Here is a 15,559-nt window from a genome sequence, read left to right on the forward strand (position 1 = left end):
CAGAAGAGAAGATGGGCTAATCGTGTGAGAAGTGTCTAGTTGTCTCACAAACAGTGGTGATCTATGAGCAGCTTATATTTTGGGTTCTCTAGTGTGCTCCCAACTGGGTAGCTACAGAGAACGATCAGCCCTGGGTATTAGCTAATTACATTTGCTCTAGTAAGAAGTGTCTGAAGCAAAAGGCGTCTTTGAATGATCAGCCATTCCTTACCAAAGTGATCGCAAGTGTGTGCATGGAAACTGTCATGTTCCATGTGGCTATTACTTAACTGTAATCATTTGCATGCTCTATAGAGCAGATGTCAGCAAGAGGTCTAGGAAGTTACTGAAGTAACCCCTCAGTCAGCATTATGGTGTCAATTCAAACTTTCTTAGAAGGCACCACACTGCTACTATTAGCTTGGAGAGCTTTGGGCAGAGAGCATCACCCAGTAGACATAGGCTTCCGTTACTGATGGCATTAAACGGTAGAAGAGAAACAAGGCTGGATGGACCCCAAGAACCACCTTTCTTGCACACTGAGGAAGAGGTAAGGGAGCACTGGTGAGATACAAGGGCTATATGAGCACTGCCACGACATATCTGTTCTAGGAATACTGAATTTGATCCATGCCTGTTGACAATCAATTAGAAGATTCCTGCTGATTTCAGTAGACTTTGGAAGGGCCTGTCCAGAAGCTGAGGAGCTGCGCATCAGTGTCATACACACAATTAGTTCCTCGTTAGGCTGCCGCACAGCATCGAGGCTGGTCCTGGTCCCACATGCCCCACATGCAGCTGAGGGCCAGCCGAGCCCCGGGGTCTGTGCAGCTCAGCAAGGGGAACGGGCCTCGCATGAACAGGCCTGGGTGTTGTTTTTTTATTAAGATTAAAACAAGTTTGTTAGTGAGCTGAGACTGCCTGGAGATTCTAGGATTTGCCTGTTTTTATTGTTGCTGCCTTTCTGTTTTCTGGACCTTGAAGAAGACAGGGCAGTGAGGGGGCTGGCGTGGCTGCCGGGCTGCCCCTGCTTGGGGCCCCTTCTCCCCGTCCTGGGCATCTCTCCCCTTCCCTTGCTGTGGTTTCACCTCAGGCCTCCCTCCAGTTTGGAAACACTGAATGGCTCTTAATGACAGCAGCACAAACAAAACCCTATAAAGGCAGGGTTTGTGATTTACATGGGGTTAATTACCACAACAAGCATGGTTATTCACTTCTCTAATAAATCCTCAAGACAGGAACAAGTACTAGCTTGACCATCCTGCGCATGTACTTTTCTTTTAACTGCATTTGTGAATCTCTATGTGTAGGACACAGAGACAAAATACCACCCATCAGTTAGGCGATAACTTGTTACTCGTGAGCTGAGTAGTCTCCAGGCTTCTCATGACATCAGCAGATACTTCATTACTTCTGGTGCAAAATACACATTATAATGACTTTAGGTATTTTATTTTTGAAGGAAGTTAATATATCGTAAATTATTATTAACTAAGGCAGTCTTATACATTGCTTTGACAGCTTCTTGTCACAGGAGGAATGTGAAGTCACCATTTGTATCTGCTGAACTGTGATGACCTGATCCTTATGTTCCTGAGGTTAAACCATGCAGTGGCAAGTGAGTGCTGGTACACACTGGGGAACCATGGTGGGAAGCTATGCTCCCACTAAGGTGCTACCAAGGCCCTCGCTGCTTAAGTAGGCACTGGTGACAGCAAGTGAAAGATTCACCATCTACTGAAGTAGCTCACTTCTCATCTGTCCCATTCAGAGAAGGAATAATTGATGTGGAGAAGTGACTGGTGCCTTTAGTAGGTTGGTTTTAGGTGATTGATCACTTGAGATCAATCTGAGTCAATTACTTGAGTCTCTGAGCCCACTCTATTGCATTCTCAAATATGCAGGGTGCAAAAGGCTTTCCTTTAGCTGGTGGTTGAACTTAGCTTTGGTGGCGATCTAGGCTTCCAGTGCCCACATGTGTGTAGTGTTCACTGTGTCCTTGATTTGCAGGAAAAGTGTATGTGTTTGCTCCATGCTATACTGTATTGATGGTGTCCTTCTGCAGTTCCTCAGGAATGTGTGCCAGATAGCACATTTCATACAATGCAGAAGATTTTGGCACCTTGATTCGAAGGAAGTCATTTGTGTTAATGCTTAGGGTAATGTGAGACAAGGTGAGCTCTTTACTTTGGAATATGCGTTGTACCGTTGATGTACGCAGTAAAGTAAATATAACACACAAAGAATTCACTGTGGTATTTACACCCACCACAAATGTATTCACAAAATAGGATTATTGGCAATCCAGTAAAATAGCACTGCTTTTAGGCAGAAACCCTATGTGTTCAGCGAAGTGCTCACCTCAACTTTTTTTGCCATTTATCAACCCAACACATTCCTCACCATTTTTGTTTAATGCCTTTCATTAATAGTTAAGAAAAAGCTAGGGAAAACAAACACTCTATTTCTGATTGTTTATTCACCAGTCTCTTAGGAACCATAATTACGTCTCCCAGGAATTGTGTGTTTTATCATACTGTATATCTTAAAGAGCCACTTTAGGTAAAATAACAAGGAGTGCCTTATGAAGGAAAATTGGATTCATTTTAAGACTTTTTTAACCCTCCAAAGAATGGTTCTTTGTTTACTTCTTTAGTGCATGTGGCAACTTGCCCAAGTAAATACTATGCTGCATAAATACCAGAGATTGGTATTTATGATATTACATAAACATACTCTGAATAATGAGTCATTGTTGCAAAGAAGAACACAAGCAATATACATTGCTGTAAATGTGTTATTTCTCGTCACAGTATTAAGTGGCACTGAAGCTTGTAGTGCCGAGCGATACTGAGATTGGAAAAGTGCTATCACATTACTTAGCAGATCTGAGCTTACAAAACAGAAAACAACCAAACCAGGAGCCTGATGAGGATAAGAAACGTCTTGGATTAGTCATCAGAATGTAGGGATGGGGCCTTACTGGTTACGTATATTTTGGGACTGACTGGTAAAAGCTTTATTGCTCTTTAAATTAAAAACTCATCCAATATATTCATACAAACGTATATTGGCCTTGGAATTACAGCAGTGCGATGAGCACCTCCATGCAGTTCCTGGCCTGTGGTAATACTTGGGTCAACTTATTAAGGCAATGGGATGTTGATATTGTGCAGCTACACTTTCAAGTGATTTTATTTCTCAGAGTCTCAGTTTATCCAGCTACACTTCTCTTAAGTATTTACTGGCAGTTCAGAAAACTTCGTTGAGTGAAGAGGTTTACGTGACTGAAGGTCGCGCTGTACTCTGCGTTACAGTCACAGATTCACAGAATTTTACACAGAATTCACAGAATTTACAGTCATTGGCAGCTTCCCTGCTACATGGGGCTCAGACCCAAGCAATTAAAATCCCAAAGGGAAAATACGTATGCTCTTCTCAAAAGCTAGCCGAGTGTTAATCAGCTCATTATTTTTCAGATCCATATTTGTAGTCTTCTCAGGCAGCAAAACTAAGATACACTAATATCCTCGAAGAGCAGCTGAACCATTCTTGTAAAGGGATGGTGATGAAAATTGTTATCCATAGCAATGTAATACTCTGTGCTCTTTTTTTTTTTTTTTTAATTATTTTTTATTGATTTTTTTTAGGTGATTTTTTTTGAGATCCTCCTCTTCCTCCTCAAATGGCAGTAGCCCTTCATGAGCAGCAGTGAAAGCCTGATGGCAGATGCAAATATCTGCAAATGGCTGGTTGGTCGTGCTGAGATGCAGAGTCTCGTGGTGCACCTTCTTCATGGTTGCAGACTTGCACACAGGGACAGAGAGGCAGGTTACTTGTGTTTTTATGGTTTATTTTCAGCAGAAGCTGTTTCCTCTCTAGGCCAGAATAAAGGAGTTCTCCAGTTTCCCTGCTGAAGCAAAACAGCGCTCTTGCTTGCTCACGTGAGAAGACAGCGCGGAATGTGCCCAGCAGGCTCTGTGAAGTCCGTGGCTTCATGGAAACCTCTGCACTACACTAGGTCAGTAGCTATTTATTGTGGTTATTAGACTGTACCCTATTCTTGTAATTCCTGTTAGTTCCTGGTTTAACTTGAGTTTCAAAACTCACCAAAATTCACCACGTTTAAGCATAGCTGTCTTCTAATGTTATCCTGGGTGCCATGAGCTGTTTTGTCATCTGTGTAAGGTCTCAATGGAAAAAAAAAAATGAGCTGTTCATTGACTTTTTCCTCTTTGTTCTTCACAAGTGTTTTTTGCACAGTTTAGGAGTGAACATAGTTAATCAGAGAACAGAACAAATGCTCTTGATCTGCCGAGAGAAATGCTTAGGTATAACGTGTCCTGGATCAGGACCCAAATGCATGATGTGTATTTTTTTGAGATTCTACTAGCAAGCCTGGGAATGACTGTGACACTTTCTGTGCTGTGAAGGATGACAGAAAATGTGTGCCTGAGACATTTGCACAGACAGTTGCTCAGAGGGCTGCAGATCCAAGCATAAAGTTACACCTTTGAGGTATGACCCTATTAACTATTTTCTCAGAAGGGGAAAAAAGTTTATTATATATGTCAGCAAAACTGACAAGGCAAGAATTGTGGTCAAATATCAAATCCATTCACAGCGCTATTATAAAATCAGTGACTCTGAAGCCTCCCGTTCTTGTGCTTGATGCTGATCAAACACATTGGGAAATCATGCTGAGACATCACTCCTTTATTTTGATATTGAAACCATGCCAATTATCTTAACAAATGTATTGAAATCTGTCCCAGATAGTCTTCCTCTGAATTCTTCCTTTGCATTTTTGAGGAGCCACTATTCTCTTTCTGAACAGTCATATGACTGACCAAACTCAGCACCGAAGTTTGGTATCAACAGGCCCCATCCAAGCTCCACAGAAGTCAATGAGAAGGCTTGGATGGACATCTGTAGTTTTTGACCTAGACCCAGCGATGCCAGAGAATATCTGAGGAGACAGTAGAAAATAGCTTGGTCAGCTTTAGGGCTTTTTCCTCATGTCTTTTGAAAGGAACACGTGGATTTTGTTAGGAATTTCTCAGAGGGTGGCTTTGTGCTCCTGGTGAGCAGTGTTGTAGCTGTGTGCCTCTGTAATGACGGGAGAGCAATTCTGAGCTTACGCACTTAAACATCCCTTTTCAATGTAGCTCATTGTAAAGCAACCGGTAGTCGCTAATCTCTTCACTAAATCACTTTTCTGCTCTGTGTAAGAAGACATTCATATACTTCACATAGGAACGATGATTAGACTGACAGAGAATGATAGCACTAGTAGTTAATTTGCTTATTTATTCATTTAAATGAATATGAAGATCAAGACATTTTTCCATGATCTGAAGTAGCTGCCAAACCACAGATTCGCCTGTAACTTTAATTTGTCTTTTCTCATCCCTTTGTTGTGCATAAAAGGGTGAAGCCCCAATTTCACTGACAGTGGCTTTGAAAGTGGCAGCACTCTCTAACACCTTCCAAAGAGCAAAACAGACAAGAGCCTGAACATCACTATTTTATTCCTGCACAAGTAAACTGCGTGCCCGTGATCACAGCACTTGCTATGTTTGTTTTAGTGTAAAAGTGCTGGGAGAAAAATTAGCATGTAGCATTTCTTAAAAGGAAATCGCTTCGAAGAGAGCCTTATAACTTGAAGATGATAGCGTCACCATTCAGCAGTGCTGTTTCCTTCTGCCACTCCCCATGTATGCAAACAAAGCAAATTCTATCTCCCAACTTCACTCGTTGTATGTACAATAATTGGGATTTTTCAGATATCTTTTCTACTACTTTTTCAAGATCTTTCTATTATTTTTCTTGATCAGAAAGCAAAAAAAAAAAAAAAAAAAAAAAAAGTCTCCAAAAGACAATACTATGTGTTAATTAAACTTGTCTGATAGGCAAGGAGAGAGCATCCAGTTACCAAGTTAGCATAGCAAGATACTCATCTCTCTTCTCAACAAGTTCTGCATGAAAATTCTTGGATTCCAAGTCTGATGCACGGATATGTACATCCCCTGCATCTCCATTATCCTGAGGAGTAAAAGCAATTCAGAGTTTCTCTGCTACACAGTCACTATTTATTTATAAAATACTTTAAAGATTCTCTAATCATAGGGGCATATGGACTACATCCATAAATATATCATGTTAAATCAAGACACATGTAACTACAGATGCATGTAAAACAGAAAAAAATGCAAAGCAGTTTTTGCCTTAGTACAGTTCTTTGAGTCTTAGTACAGTTCTTATGAATTGTGTTTTCATTCTACAGTCTGTAGATCACGAGCCCTGCATCACTGCCAGAGGATCAGAGAGTTACCCCAGACATAAAGTGGAAGCTGAAAAGGAAATGCTGGTAAGGCAGGAGGTCCTGAGGTTGGAAAGCATGTGCATAAGAAAACATACCCAAATAACCTCCTTACCTGAATGCTCAGGGGCTATGTCCTTCTTGCCTCCTCCCAAAAGAGTCATAGGGCAGAAGAGTCACCTTGCCTGCCTGACTCCCTCTGAGAGTAAAGGAGGGGCAGGGACAGCGCCAGCAAACGTGCAGTTTTGTAGTGGCTTCAGCCCATTTCACCTGCCCTGTTCTAGCTAGGACAGGAGCCCTTTAACCACAGGCACTTTCATGCTCAGCACAGCCCCATTCTGTCAGGCTTTCTCTGTCCCGGGGTGCAGAGCCACTGCAAGCAGTCACTGTGGTCCCCTTAGGCTTTTCTTCTCTTGCTGGGGCAACATGGTGCCCAAACATTGGCGCTTGGAGCTTGTGTTTCTCTAGGTCTGGATTTGGACATGGGAGTAACAGGGACAGCTAGTATTTGTGACTATGAGTCTCACATGGCCTTGACAACTTTGTTGAGCTGTAGCAACCCACTCTGGTGTCATTGCAGACAAGCGCTGACAATACTCCTTTCTTGGAAAGAGCTCAGCACTAGTCTCTCCAGGGCACCAGCACAGGATGACCCTTCCACCTTGTCCACCACTGCTCACTAAGGACATATGACCTTGGCTCAGCATCTGTGTAGTGACCGTCCAGTGTCACTAGACCTTCTGGAATCGCTGCATCATTCTTGGATGGTCCCTCCTAGTCTTTCAGCCAAATGTATTCCTGGATGTGGTGCTCAAAGTGTCTTGGATTCAGCACAGGTGAAACAAAAACACACAGGAGAAGCTCCCTAAAAAAGGGCAGACCAATGAGTATGTTATCTGTGGATGTCTATGTACAGCTTTTCCTAGCGTTCCTTATAGCTCCGGGATTGCATAGGATTGTGCTCTCGAATGAATTCTAAATGCAAACATGCTGGAAAATTGCTTTTTCAGCCAGATACTATGCAATTTGATGCAGATCTCTGTGCAATGACTGATGTATGGTTTAGCGTAAGACCAGATAAAGGTATATCATCATATATATTCTTGCTGCACAAAAGTTTCTGTTGTTCAGTACCTTCTAGGATTTGCCCAGTGCCTGTGAGGCGGCTCATCTGACACATTTCAGTCCTTGACAGGAATTTAGTAGACTATCTGAAGAGAAGCTTAGTGCCAGTGCAAAAAGTATTCAGTAGCTCTACAAGAGTTTTTACACCAGAGATGTGTAAGAGCAGTCTTAGCTGGATAATAAAGTACAACAGTGGCCTGGATTCCTTCATAAGTAACATAAATTGATATAGCTGAAAATACTAAAAGCTACATTCTTCGGACAGCTATGCTCTGTAGTTGTAGGCTAGAGCTTGCAATGTCACCAGTATGAGCAGATCTAAGGATAACACCTTTAGTTTACTTGAGTGTTCCCTGCAGGGTATTTTCTGGGAAAAAAAAATACTATAGATGAGTTTATGTTAGAAAAAAAGAAGGTTCTGTGTTTTTTTTTCATATCTGAGTCAATCACAAATCATTCTCACTCATTAAAGAAGTCAACTGATTAATTTTATTTTTTCCTGTCTGCAAATGCTCTAAATTCTGGCTGCAGTCTGAAAAAAACAGGCAGTGTTCTTTCTTTTGGTTACATCGGTGTGCTAATAAAGATTCTGCAATCAGATTTTATCTGAGAGATGATTAATTGCATTGTTGCATGAAGGCAAGTAAAATTCAGGTCCATCTTCCATCTTTGCACTTAGCTTTCCATTTTCTTTTTTTCTTTAAACCAAAACAAGAACTTAGCTTCTGCAAACATGTAGCTGTGACTTGAAGCAGGGTCTTTTGAATAAGCGAGTCCAATTTTACCAGGTTACCCCTCTAACCTTAGCTACCTTTTTATAAGAAAACTTAGATCAGCGTCATTGATGATAACATGTGAGTCAGAGACGTGTAAGAGACTAGCAGTGTGATAGCCACGCTACAACCACAGGCATCCAGCTAGAATTATTTATGTACCGTCAACAGTGGGACATGTTCAGACTTGAAGGACTAGTGCTGACCTTCCCTTGCTAATCATTTATACACTCCTTGTTTTGAGTGCTCCACCTTAAGGTTTCTCATGACTCACTTTCCCTCTGGAGTGAACAAATAAATCCTGAAGAACTCAATACACTTCCAAGTGTGCAACCCATCCCCTCGATTCGGCTTTGTGCATGGCAACAGAAGCTCTCCAGGTAGCAGTGCTGTTTATTGTGGTCTGACCTCAGAGCTGGAGGACCTTCCAAGAGCTGAGAGAATGGTGGTTTTGGGCCTTTCCAGCTGAAAACCAAGCCAATACTTTCATAGGTGTTCGGAGGGAGGAATATGGCTTCTCTGGAGACAGTGAAGTTGGACATTTAGAGTTCACCCTCCAAACAGGGAACCTCAGACATTCAAACAGACACTTTGACCATGATCAAAGCTTATTGAAGATCTATCTGCTAACTGGGACTGCTCATGCTGGCATCCTTACTTCCTTTGTACTGCTTTTGAGAGAAGTAAACATAAATGGTTTTAAATGCTTTGAACTCATGGAGAATGAACAAGGGTGAGTGTTAGGAATAGTATGACCGTATTATGGAATGCAGGGATGATGGAAGTGCACCATCACTGCCATTTATTAGACATGCAGCAGTTCTTAAATGGAATTGAAGAAACTTAGAGGAAGAAGCAGAGTTGAGAGGAGAGGACATTAGTACAAGATGACGCATGGAAATGCCATCTCGCCTCTGCCCCTTCCTTGTTTACCTCTTTCCTGAGGAGTTTTGGGGAAGCAGTGTGGGAGGGAAGGACATGCCAGTTGGAAGGTTCAAGGAGACCTCTGAGGAGGGCTGGGCTGCATGAGGCCAAGCGTGGCTTGATCTAAAATGCTAAGAGAACTGCTACCCTAATGGTCTCTGATCTAGATACATCTAATGGGATGTAGCTTTGCCACAGCATTCCCAAGGGAGCAATGTTACAAGTAGGACACCGTGGGTTGGTCCAGCATGAGGGAATAACTTAAACTGCAGGGTTGTGATGCAGAGGAGGATGTGGTTCTTCTAATTCCTTCCCTGTCTCCCATTGTTTCCTCCAAGGCGCACGCAAAATCCTCCTCTGCCCCTCCCGCCCAGCCCAGCTTTTCTCGTCTCCTCTTAGCTGGGCTTTTATCCCTCTCCTCTTGCAAAGCCAAGCACTCACCAATATAAACCCACACCCACTGCAGTGGAGAGTTTCACACGTTGAGTTAAATTTGTAAAATTGCCTCCTTTTGGCTATTTCTCCCTATCTGGGACCCATATGTCAAACAAAACAATTGTTTATGATGAACTAACCCCATTTACAAAGTGCTTCGGCTTGGGGTGGAAGAACAGAAGGGGCAGGAATGGGTTCTACAAAAAAGGTTGTATTTCATGCTGTGTACACCAGTTTTTGTGGCGCGTTTGTTCTCATGAACTTACAGAGTCCAGGTTATGACTTTCATCCCTATTCAACAAGAAGCCAGGAAGATTTGGAAGTTGTAGCTGCACAGGCAGGGATGTAAGGGACCTGACCTGTCCTCTTATTAGCTTTTAAAGACAAATTTTCCCTTGGTGTAGAGGACACTTTATATGTGTTTGTCAGTTGCCACAAGGTCAGGGTTAGATTGCTTCACATCACCAAAATATAAATTTATACATTTGTCCCAGAGCAAAGCTTGAACTTATTGTCTTGTGCAACAGGACAATGTGGAATAAAATTGGAGCCAGGGAGGCAGAGCGGTCTGCAGCGTCTAGGGAGAGGGTGCCCTGATGACCTGATGGGACAGCGACACTGAGCACTGCTAGAGCTTTTTTTTTTTTTTTTTTTTTTTTTTGGTTGTTTGTTTTGTTTCTGTTACCATCACCATGATCTTAAAGGGTTTTTTTTTTGCATGCTAAAGATGCCGCCGTTGGCGCTGAGAGGTGCGGTGCGGCAAAACTGCATCTTTTAATGGAAGTTCCCAGGCTACATGCCAGTACTCTGCAAGCAGAAAAATTTATGATCTTTCAGGTACAAATGGGCATGATTTGTGATCCAGAGAAAGATGTGGTTCTTTCCCTTCCTTCTCCCTGTCCCCTTCTGGGCCTCCCAAAGCACACACAATTATGGCCCAATGATGTGATCTTCCCATAGCTGGTAAACAATATTCCTATTCTACATTCCTTAAGTATCTTTAGAAAAAGAAAAAAAAGTAAAATCCCCACAGGCATGGGATATTAATCATTCTGTAAAATATCAGGCTAGTTGCACAGGTATAGCTCAAAAGGTCCAGCAGCTCTAATGTTCACCTCAAATCTCTCCTGCTAAATCTCTACTCTTTCGTCATGTGCTGCAGTTTATAACATTGATAATATAGAACAGTTTGTCAGCTGGAAAGTGGGCTTCTCTCAGAACTTGAAATACATTTTTCCACACTCATCTTGCACCAAAATGCATTATTCACACTGAAAATTTGATCTAGTTTTAAGTTCTTGTATGGGACTGAAAAGTGCTGGAGTGACTCCCCACTGATTTAAGCTCTGCAGACGGGTGCAGGTGGTCCCCAAGCTGCTTGGCTGCCCACTGCAGAGTTGGCCCCATGCAGGGTGCACAGCCTCACGCACTGAGCCGCACCATATAGCTTGATAAGACCAGGCATCTGCGGAGCAACGTTGTTCAGAAACCTCCTTGGGTTTGACAACAGAGAGCAGGAATGCTCTGTGGTCTTGTGGTGCCTGCCACAAAAGACCATGCTCCAGCCAGCTGCTATCCATGTTGCAATATTAAATAAATAAAGGCACATCATGTCCAGCAGCAGCCCCAAGGTGTGCCAGGAGCAAGTGTGCCAAACACAGGAATTTATAACAAAGAAGCAACTTACAGCCCTGTTCTTTTGACAGCCAGCTTGGAGAGAAGTATTTGTGGCTTTCTGAATGGCCCAAATCAAGTCTCTGGAACTCTGAATGAGAGAGATTTCCCTGTGAGTTTGGTACTGCCATTTCTTCTTTTTTTTTTTTCCCTGCCTTGTAGTAATCATATAAAGCATGTGAATCTTGGAGGAAAAGAGAGAGAGATGCAGAAAGTGTTGTCACTCAGTTGTATTTATTAAGTCTTGTACTAAGCTCTTTCTCTACCTAACTCATAAAACACTGGATGCTTTTTTTGGTCGAGGATCTTAAAATGTCTTGCAGACCAAGTTTTGGGGGAGCAGTAATATTTTTATTAGCCCAGCTGTTAGATATACAAAAGTGTCGGGGCACTGAAGTGTTTTTATTCCTTCTAAAGTAATGTGATCTAGAAGCAGCAGTCTTCAAAGCAAAATGAGGGCTAAGAAATGCTCTTAGTTTGGCTGACCAGTGCAAAGTCCTTTGCTTCTCACAGCCTGCTGATGAGGCAACTGTTTTATATTGAGATTATTGGTAGGTACCTGGAGCACTGAGAGGTGAACTGGCTTTCTCAAGGCAACAGGCCAATGCTGTGGAAGGCAGGGACTCCCTGGCTTTGCTAGGTCCACAAGAAGCTCATTTTTCCTTGTTGTAACCAGCAATATTTTGGAATACCTTTATATAAAGCTCTCTCTTTTTTTTTTCTGCGATGTTAATGTTGGCATGTGGGTCTTTTCCATCCACCTCTTCCAGAAAATTATTCTGAAAAGGGAATTCAGTAAGGAAGATTTACCACAGCTTTAAAAAGCCAGCACTTGCAATGTAGAACCCCAAAGGAATGCTTTGTGATCCAAACTATAGTTGCATATCATTCTGTTGGCAATGCCTGCTTATTCCGAGCCTTTCCGTGTTTCTTCCTAGGATGCTAGCATGGATTTAATCATCAGTTAAAACACCCAGCAAGACAAAACTTGCTGCTAAAAATAAGTTGTTTGGAAAGGACATCAACATATTTATCTTTCATTTTTAGTGGTATTTTTTGCAGCATTGATGATAATAATAGGCGTTATATTGGTTACCTGGGTAACAAGGGCAAAATTCAGAAGTATTTCACACTGGTCTTGGATGAGCCGTTGCAGGACAGGTTACACCCCTGTAGGCCTGGTTCAAAGTTCATCATTATTTCCGGTTAAATTCTTTATTGACTGTTTCTCTTGCTTTGTGCACTGTTAACCTGCAGGTGATTAGAGATAGTTGCAAGATGTCTCAAAATCAGTCCTAAGGCGAGGTAATGGAGATGTGTGGTGTTCTCCTTGGGCTCAGATAGAGCCATTGCCGTGACGCTGTGGGCCGTTGCTCCCAGCGTGGTGGCAGGCAGAAGCAGAGCAGCGAGTCTTGGCCCCGCTGTGCAGATGTGCACAATGTGCTCGACCTGAGCCGGGCCGCCTGAGGCCTGTGCTGCTCGCGGGGAGCGGTGGTCCCGTCTGCGCCGGCGCGTGCCGCGGCACCGACAGTGTGGGCGAGCGGTGGGGTGGCCGCCAGCTTCAGGGGGCTCCTGTGAGTCCCTGGCAGACCAAGGTGTTAGAGAGTCAGCTGCATTTTAGCAATCCTGAATTCAAATTCCTGCTTATGGCAAACTTACTGCCTATTACAAGGATTCTTACAGAATAGGTAGAGCCTCCTCGATTACTCCGCACGTGAAGTACATGGAGCACAGACCCAGTCTGGGTCGTTTGCGGACTTCCCACCATTGCAGCTCCCAGAGCTGTCCCCAGCAGTGACTGAAACCCTGCAGCGGGATGAAGCTGGGGAAGTTCCCAGGAACGTGTTTATTTCTAGTGACCTGCTGTGGCGGCTACTGTACAACTTGCAAAGAAGGCCATTTCTCATGTGGAAATTATTATTTTTCTTTGCTTTTTATCTTTCTAGTTAAAATAAAGTCATTGTGGAGTTGGGTCTCATGCAGCCGGCTCCTGTGTGAGAGCAAACATGCACTGTCTGCGCGCAGGCGAGTTCTCGGGGCCAGCGCTGCGGGCTTGCGGTACCGACCAGGCGCAGCCGCGGGCTGCGCTCACCCCGGGCCCCGCATGTTGCCGGCAGCGGCCGAGCCGTCCGCTGCGTCCTGTGCCAAGGCCAAATCCCACTGCAGGCCGCTGCCGAAGGCTCCCAGGCTGCGGGAGGTGGTCCTGGGTTCCCAGGGAGGTTTCGCGCCCGCGCGGGCGGCCGGGCGAGTCCTGACGGGGTTGAATCACGAGTGGCAGCGCTGCGGCTGTGTGCGTGCACCGAAACAGCGCCTACAGCTCGCTGCCCCGCGCGCCTGCCTGCCTCCTTCCCCCCAGGGTCCTAACTCCCGACTTTGTTCCTCTATAAACATAATAACAATAATTATTCCCTCATTGGACACATAGCCATCTTCTTTGTTTGCAGGCTTAGATAAATATCATTCAAATCATGGAGCCTGATTCATGAGTCAGGACGGTGGCAGTCCTCCAAAACCTCCTTGCCCATGGAGAGTGTGTTTGTGTGAGAGAGATAGAGAGTTTCACTGTGTGAAGAGTAAGAAACTGGAAGCCAAGTGAATTAAATACAAAGCAGATAATTATGTGTAATTCATTTACTGACTAATGGTTGTACCTGGTACAGAGGTTTTTGAATTCATTTGAATCTGCAAAAGTTTTCAAAAACAATCTCCCTGCTACAGGATAAAAATATAGGCTGATATTTCATAGTAGATCAGTGTTAGTAGATTAGTATCACTGTATTCTGGCTTTTGGGCTCATTCCTTATTTGATCCCATGATGTTCCTTCTTCTTTTTTTTTTTTTTTTTTTTTTTTTTTTTTTTCTTTTAAATTGACAGTTACTTAGCCCTGGTAAAGGATGGGTGTCACTGAACAGCGACTCCTTCAGTCCCCTCCTAACAGCCCTGCAGTGCATCAGCACATTGCTTCTTGCTCCAACACTGCAGCCAGGAGCAAGCCGAGTTGCTCATGGCCCCGATTTCCCTCTGCCACCATCACTAGTGATGAGGGGCTTTTTTTTATGTCCCCATTAGTCACTTGAGTCTGATGCCTCTTGCTGCAGCACTGCCAAGAAGGAACAACTGTTGCCTTCTAAGAGCCAGATGGATTGCAGATGGAGGATCCAGAGTCGAAGATTTCAATGGGGGCAAAAAAGACCAGGTGAGTCCCACAAAGCCCAGGGGAGCTGTCTGCATGTCCCCTCTGTGACATTTCTCCTGTCTGGCACGTTCAGCTCCAGGCCCCAGGATGCTGCGAGCTGGACCCAGTGAGTCCCTTGCAGGAGTGGAGAGCAGAACCTCAAGAGGGCTTGCAGCCAAGGAGATGCTGCCCAAGGTGATGCTGTCGCCAAGCAGCAAAAAACACCTTCCAAGTTACACTGCCCACACTAGGCACGTGCTGCCACCCTGCTCCTGGCCTGCTGACGGACTAAAAGGCAGCTCACCACTATCACTCTCCTCACCAAGAAATGTATGCACATGGTTAATGGTTCATGTCCTCTGTGGCTCTTGGTTAACATAAGAGGCCTTTGGCCATGTTTGCTGCAGAGCCTGTCTGGACTATCATATAACTGGGATCTGTTTTTTAATTGTCAGATGAAGCCCAGGGTATGGGAGATGGAACTGTGCCACTTTTGTGTGAGTGGGAGAGGGTTAAATCTGCTTCACTAGATGAGTATATATATATATATATGTATTGTATGTATATATAAGATGCCCTTTAATACTGATTTGAGGGAGGGAACAACCTGGGAATGACATACAGGGGAAGGGGGAGATTGCAAATTGCTTTTTGGCTGTGTGAATAGAGACAATAAATCTTGAAGGGATCACACTGAAGGCAAACCCAAAAGGCTGACGACAGTGTTTTTAATAGCATTATTTGCACACGCTCCACAGTGCCTCCTTGGAGTTGTCCCAGCACTGGTGTGCAGGAGGCCCCACATCCCAGTGCACTCGGCCACTTCTCCACGTGGACGACGACCACGGCGCCGGGTCTCCCGCCCGCCCGGTGCTGCCCGCGTGGCTGGGCCGGTGAGCACTGCTGCTTCCTCCGTCTGTGGCAGCCACAGGTAATGAAAACACGGGCAATAAAAATATAACCGTGTGCTACAATATTTTGCTGTGAGTGATTTGTAATTAGAAAAGCCCAAACCAGCTCATCTTGTTCACCTGAGTATTCCCATTGACTGCAATGGCAGTCAGCACGCACTGCGGTTTTGAACCTGTGCAATCCCTTTCCGATGACGATCTGACAAGCCAGGACAGATTGAAAGCTGGGAGACGTGCAGT

The 15,559-nt window shown here is 44.1% G+C and overlaps 1 long non-coding RNA gene across 1 annotated transcript; it reads left to right on the forward strand.

Annotated features, from left to right (window-relative positions):
* Window positions 1-1,511: 1,511 nt before the first annotated feature.
* Window positions 1,512-14,428, forward strand: LOC112945020. The gene is made up of 3 exons (XR_003248916.1): window positions 1,512-1,597; window positions 3,862-4,000; window positions 14,303-14,428. It is a non-coding gene; the product is annotated as an uncharacterized LOC112945020 (long non-coding RNA).
* Window positions 14,429-15,559: the final 1,131 nt, after the last annotated feature.

This window comes from Nothoprocta perdicaria, unplaced genomic scaffold (assembly GCF_003342845.1).
Source record: "Nothoprocta perdicaria isolate Ctin4 unplaced genomic scaffold, notPer1 scaffold_18, whole genome shotgun sequence".
Lineage (NCBI taxonomy): Eukaryota > Metazoa > Chordata > Aves > Tinamiformes > Tinamidae > Nothoprocta > Nothoprocta perdicaria.